The sequence below is a fragment of the Manis pentadactyla genome, chromosome 15 (genome assembly GCF_030020395.1).
Source record: "Manis pentadactyla isolate mManPen7 chromosome 15, mManPen7.hap1, whole genome shotgun sequence".
NCBI classification, from domain to species: Eukaryota; Metazoa; Chordata; class Mammalia; order Pholidota; family Manidae; genus Manis; species Manis pentadactyla.
Window position 1 is genome coordinate 65507675 of NC_080033.1, and position 6419 is coordinate 65514093.

Sequence of the window (6419 nt, forward strand, 5' to 3'; positions counted from 1 at the left end):
AGAGACGGTCCTCATAGGGGGGGCCAGTGGGACCATCAGAACTCCCCTTCAAAGAGTGATTCAGACTCAACACAGACATTACATATTACTTCACTTTTGAATGGCAAGGAAATCTTCTCTTGCTGTGACTAAAGGGGAAAAATTGAAAGTGATCTTTTGCTGGGATATGTTAATTGAAGAATCTCTCTTCTCTGTTGAGAAACCAGACTGTAATTCCAAAATTGTGTCTGATGTACCCCAAACGCAGCTTTGCCTTCACAAAGAGAAGGCCCTTGGTGATTATTAGTTTAAAAAAATAAAATCCTCTCCCACCAGGTTCAAAGCCAGCCTCATTCTTTTGTTCCTATAAAGACTTTCTTTCTTCGTGTTCCCTGGTGTCTACATGGCCTATGAGCTTTCTCCTAATGATTAAACTCCTAAAAATACTACAAAGAATGCTTAATAAGGCTTTTGTGTTTTTCTGGTTGCTATGGGGACTGTTTAGTGTTGGATTTTAAGTACGTGTAAATATGTATTTTGGGCAGTGTTTCAAAACACGTATAATTTACCCGGCTGTAACAGCTACTTCAGTGTTACAGTTCAGTGTGATAAGGCTTATGTGAAGCATTTTATAGTGTTATTTATAGTTATTGACTTAATAGCCTACAACAGTTCCTTCCATTGTATAAGGAAATAGGCGTTTACCCTGTTTTAACAATGAGTATCATTTACTCCATTGTAGCAACTGATAGTCTGCAGTCCCATGCAGGCCAGTGAATATGCAATTGGTATAATGTTGATGCAGGAACCGAAGCCATGTTGACAGAGAGTTACTAGGCAAACAAACAGTCCCACTGATGGAGTCTCAAGCTCATTAGGGAAGTTGTTGACTGAGCTACTCTGGCACGATAGGAAACCCCTGGAAAGAGGCCACTCTCTACTTTGAAGTTACCCCTGGGGATGTACCCAAGGGTGAATAACACCGATAATAATAGCAACAACAGCTAATAGTTATTGAGCAAACTTAACTTGGCCACAGGCATGATGCTAAGTGTTTCATATTTGGGATCTTATTTAACCCTCACAACACAGTGACTCTAGGAGACGGTACTGTTATTATCTTTGTTGGAGAAGGATACCAAGGCAACAAGGTTACACAGACTGACCAAAATATTCACACAGCAGGTAGACGGCTCTGAGGGTCAAATGCACGTATGTGTCACTCCAAAGCATGTGTTCTTCAGCACTGCACCATAACACACGTGGTCTGCCAGGGAATTCTTGAGCCACATAGAGGTTAGTCTTGCTCAGCAATATACCCTGGTCTGGAGCCCATGTGGATGTACATATACACATGTGCGCGCGCGCACACACACACACACACACAGAGTTTCCAAGCACAGAGAGTTCTTGACAGGGGTCAATTCTATTTAGCAAGGAGTAAGATGTGATCACAGCCACTGACCTTCTACCCTGTACACATCCAGTACGCACAGCATCTTGCAAACCTCACCACCACGTCAGGGAGAGACCTCATCGCCCACTCGGCTCAGATGAGGAAGCCAACTCCCAGGCCGGGCCTGTCCATCGTCACATGGCCTGCATGCAGAAGAACCACCACTCAATCCCAAAGCCTCTCACAACAAAGAATCATTGGGCCCCAAATGCCAATAGTGTCAAAACTGAGAAAGCCTAACTTAATGTAATTAAATACAGTCCAAGAGGGACTGGGCAACATCATGTCATGTGAAATTAAACTGAAATAAAACTGATTGCTTTTTTTTAGCAGCTTAGGTAAAAAATGGATTTCAAGATTAAAGATTTAAAAACTTTAGTCAATTCATTATGGTAGACCCAGGATTTTAGAAAGACACCTAAAATGTTCTCATATCCCAGAATATGTTCAACGACTCTTGTGGTCAGGATGGACCTTCCAGCATCTGAGATGATATGGTAGGAGGCTCTGAGCTTATTCAGATACGGGGAGAACCAAGAAAGAATATTCAGCTGGACATGTAAGCTTGAGGCAGGCAGGAATTAGTCTGTGTAATTTACTGCAATATTTGTCTTTCCAATGATAATAGCTACCCCGTGGTCCAAGCTCAAAGCCAGTCTCATTCTTTTGCTGACTGTGGAACACATGTTCTCCGTCATTCCGTAACTGAGTGAGTGACTGGCTCCCAGCAGGAACTGGAATGGCTCCTGGGGAATCCACCCACCCTGGCTTTCTTCTCTCTCCTCTTCACTTTTTATCCCTCATACTTATACATTCATTGATTCAATCAGTCAGCAAACAAGCGCCTACTGTGTATGCATTACTACTGGGATGCCCACTAGAACCTCGGCTGGGCTGGCATATAGTATGGTTGCCATCTTCATTCCTAAGGAAAAAAACCTACATCACTTTGGCAAAATACATCTAAGGACATGACCTTTCTCTGGCTTGTTCAGTGCTGTATCCTTGGATATATCCTGCCCTAGGGCAGTGTCTGGTACATAGGAGATGCTCACTAGACATGTGTTGGCTAACTAAATAAATCACTGTATTTCTATGATGATGAAAACACTTAGAAGACAGGAATACAATTCCCTGCTTAGAAATCCAGACTGCTCGGAAAATATAAACGTCAGGATGAAACTAATTCTGGACAAGTGTTGGTATACATGGGGACAGGCCCACTGCAGGGAGGATGGAGAGGCATTATAGAAGAGGAAGGAGTCCCAGGAGGAGAGACATCTAAAAGCTTCTCTGCTGGCTAGAGGCAGGGCCCACTCACTCTCATCACAGGGGCCCTGTGCAGGGGGGCCAGCCTTGTGCTTTCACTATTTTAGCTATTTATACTTTGTGCCCTACTGTATCCAACCTTCTCTGTTCCATGATAAGCTGTTTGAGATATAAGCCTCGGTTCATTGGATCCTTTCCCCTAGGGGATCTGGACTGTAGGTTAACCCTTTAGGAGTAAAAGTAGAAAGGACTACCCTTTATGGAGCACTTCTCACGCGTCAGGTCTTGAGCTAAGCAGTTTGTATCTATTATATCACAACTTAAGCTTAATTAAGAACCCAGAAGGAGGGTGCGGCTACTCCCATTTTGCAGTTGAGGAAACTGAGGATTAGATGGTTTACATAATGGCTAATTGCTTTTGGCTTTTGAAAAATGTCTTCCAAGCAGAGGGTGCCAAGTTTCGGGGTGGGAACACACGCTAAGAGACTGGTGATGATCGTGTATTCCCATGTTAGTTCTTATGTCATCACTGGCCTAGCTCCAGCCCCAAACCATGCAGCTGCTCTGAGATTCCCAAGAAAGGCAGCAGCAAGGTATTCAAAGATTTGGGGAAAATTAACCAGGCCAGAAGAGCTATAATAGGAAGAAGTCGATGGTGTTAATTATTGAGTCCAAGAGGATGTTAGGAACTAGTCTAGTGGAATGTTTAGCTAGAATCAATATGCAGCTGGTCTGGTCTCAGGGCATGATATGGGTTAACAGTCTAGCGGTCAATGGGAAGAGAGCCTCAAATCAGATGGGTGCTCAGGCATTAGGATGGGGTTTATCCAAATCTAGGAGAGAGCTACAGGTCACATGGTCCAGCCCTGGACATCCAGACTGTCTTGAATTAGGTGAGGGGTCAAGATGGCAGCCCATGGGAAGGATGCAGGTCCAGGCTCCACTCACAGCACAGAATTGGAAGAACATCTTGTAATGTGCCGGATGCACATACACATCCATGGAAAGGGGGGAACAGGCATTCACTTGACGAGTATTTACTGAGGTTTTCCTATGTGCCTAGCACTGGAGATAGAGTGACAGCAAGAAACAGGATATATCCACAGAGTTTACAGCCCAGCAAGACAGACGGATGAGGTACAGGTGAGCCTCTGCTCAGCCCTGCTACAACACTGGCCCGTGGAAAGGCACCACGATTCTCTACAATCTACTCAAAATCTGGCCCACAGATGAGCAGCCCCAGCATTGCCTGGGAGCTCATTAGAAAAACAGAATCTCAGGCCCAGCCCACACCTCCCAAATCGGAAGATCCCAGGGCACCCATATGCTCCTTAAAGTTTGAGAAGCAGTGGTCTGCAAGCCTTCCAACCAGAGTGGTATCATTGGTGTATTCCACCAGGCACAACAGGGGCTGTCACTTCCTGCCACAGAAGTCCTCGGAGATGGGAAGGTTACACCAGAATCAGCAGAGATCAGGCAAAGGGAAAGCAAAGTGTATTCTCAGGAGCTCCTGGAAATAATTACCGTTCTCTTAATAATAAATGAATAGGCTGCAGTCCCAGAACACACTGAGAACAAAGCAAAACATGTCAATATAAAATCCAGCAAATAAAACAATCAATTTAAAATAGATTTCTCTAAATGGTCTGCCTGCCCGGGCTAAGTGCCCCGCCTCTGGCCTCCCACAGCATGTTCTGCATATTCCTGCCTCAGCGCTTACTTTTTTTATCTTGAAATTTTGTTTCTTTGCCTGCCTCCCATTCTAGACTGTAAGAACTTTGAGGACCCTCTTTCCTGAAAAGATGAGAAAAGGGTCCTGACATGCAAAGGATTAGAGGCAATTGTAAAAGACTGAAAAAACATTCTCTGCATGAAATACTTTCAACAGGAGAAAACAGTACAAAGAGTTGTAAATTCCTTAACCAGTGTGAGCTGAAAGGCCCACTCCCTAGCTGCCCATCTACCCCCATGGAAGGTTCTGGATTCCTGGCATCTCCCATCAGCAATTAGCATTTGCCAGCCCAGTGACTGGACTCCATTCCCTTCTAAGACTTGGTGACTATTCACTAAAGATGACAGAAGATTCTCAGGGGGCTGTGCCCATAGAGATGCCTTCCCACACTGACTCTGGGGTTGACCGTGTAACTTACTCCAACACGTGGGACCGAAGTATAAACAAAAGTTTAACGTGTCATTTCTGTTCACTCTCCCACATCATGTGTCTTCAGTGTGAGAACAATCCTGGGCTTGTCTGCTGGAAGGTGACAAAATACTTGAAGCAGAGTCCAGAATATGTAGGAGAACCCAGGCCAGATCAGCAAAGCTGCCTAACCAACCCACACCTGACCTTGGAAAACGGGCAAATTTTACCAACCCCAGCTCCCTGCAGAAGACCACAAAACCGTCTGTAAATTCAGAGCTAAATCAATGCTCATTGCTTTGAACCACTGGGGTTTGCAGCAATAGCCAACTGCTCCATGCCTCCAAGTAGAAGCAGCATCCATTCAGAAAGCATCTCATTCCTTTCACACATAAACCCTCTTTGTATTTGAATTCCCTGCTCATGCTGAGTGGGCTTTCCATATAGTTTAGGCAGTGGGGGACAAAAACTATAGAAACAAACCCTGCCTTCAAGCATACTCACACTTTGGTGACACCTGGAAAGTCACTTAAAAGCTGCTTTAAGTCAAGAAGTGATCCCCAGAGGCTACTAATAGCAGGAATATTTTTAGGGTCAGCCTTGTTTCTTACCATCAATGGAGAAAACTGTGTACGTTGAAGCTTGTGTGGACGTGAGGAGTAGAAAACTAGCTCAACTATTTCTAACAATGAAAAGGTGAGTTAATTGAAGATGCATTTATCAGGACTCTTCTCATTATAAAGGATGGAAACTGTATTCAAACCAACATAAGCCAAAAATCAAGCCCATGTTGACTCACCCGACTGAGAAGACCTGCAGGGCTACTGTGTATTGGGTCTGGGCTCCAGGGTCGGCGTGATTGCCGTTCTTGCCGTAGCACCCGTCTCCTTCAGGCATCTGGAAAGGAGGTCAGTCCATTGCCTCCTGGCAGCAATGCCTCATCTCCCCATATGGCCGAGCCCAGGGGAAAGAGTAGCTTTTCCTGCTCACAAGGCCCAGGGAGGCCTCTGATTAGCCAAACCGATCATGATGGGAGAAAGGCGGGCCTCAGACTGGCCAGGCCTGTTCAGGAGGCCAGTGGCAAGGTCGGCCCTTCCTGAAGGGCTCGGAACAGGAGAAGAGTGGCTTCCCACAGAGGGGTTCCAGGTGACTTATGCAGCTGCACTGCTGAAGGACACAGGGCATCTCACAGGATGAAGGGGCAGGTGGACAGGCAGGCATCGAGAATGCAGGAAGCCACAGCAGACAGAGGCTGAAGCCAGCAGCCCCCGAGGGAGACCGTGGCCGTGCCTCAGCTCCCAAAGCCCAGCTCCGGGTCTCACTTCAAATTTCTAAATAATCCTTGAGAGGAAACCTGGTTGTCCCACCACAGGTCAGCTACGCAGCCCTGACCCTGTGCACCACAAGGTGGGCGAGGCCATGGCAGGTCTGGCACTCCGGGCTGGGAACACGGAGCAGACGCCCCACAAGCTAGTCCACAGGCCTCTGTGCTTTCTCCTCCCCCAGTGTCCTCAAGCGTCCAGCTTCCCATTCTGTCCCCTTCCCCAGGTGCCCTGACAGGCTCTCTCCCCTCCC

The 6419-nt window shown here is 46.3% G+C and overlaps 1 long non-coding RNA gene across 1 annotated transcript in view; it reads right to left on the bottom strand.

The window, feature by feature from the left end:
• The window catches only part of LOC118924493 (uncharacterized), a 145861-nt gene extending 140106 nt beyond the window's left edge, over positions 1-5755 (bottom strand). The window contains exon 1 of the long non-coding RNA XR_008993973.1: positions 5644-5755. This is a non-coding gene — a long non-coding RNA (uncharacterized LOC118924493). The remainder of the gene's footprint in view (positions 1-5643) is intronic.
• Positions 5756-6419: the final 664 nt, after the last annotated feature.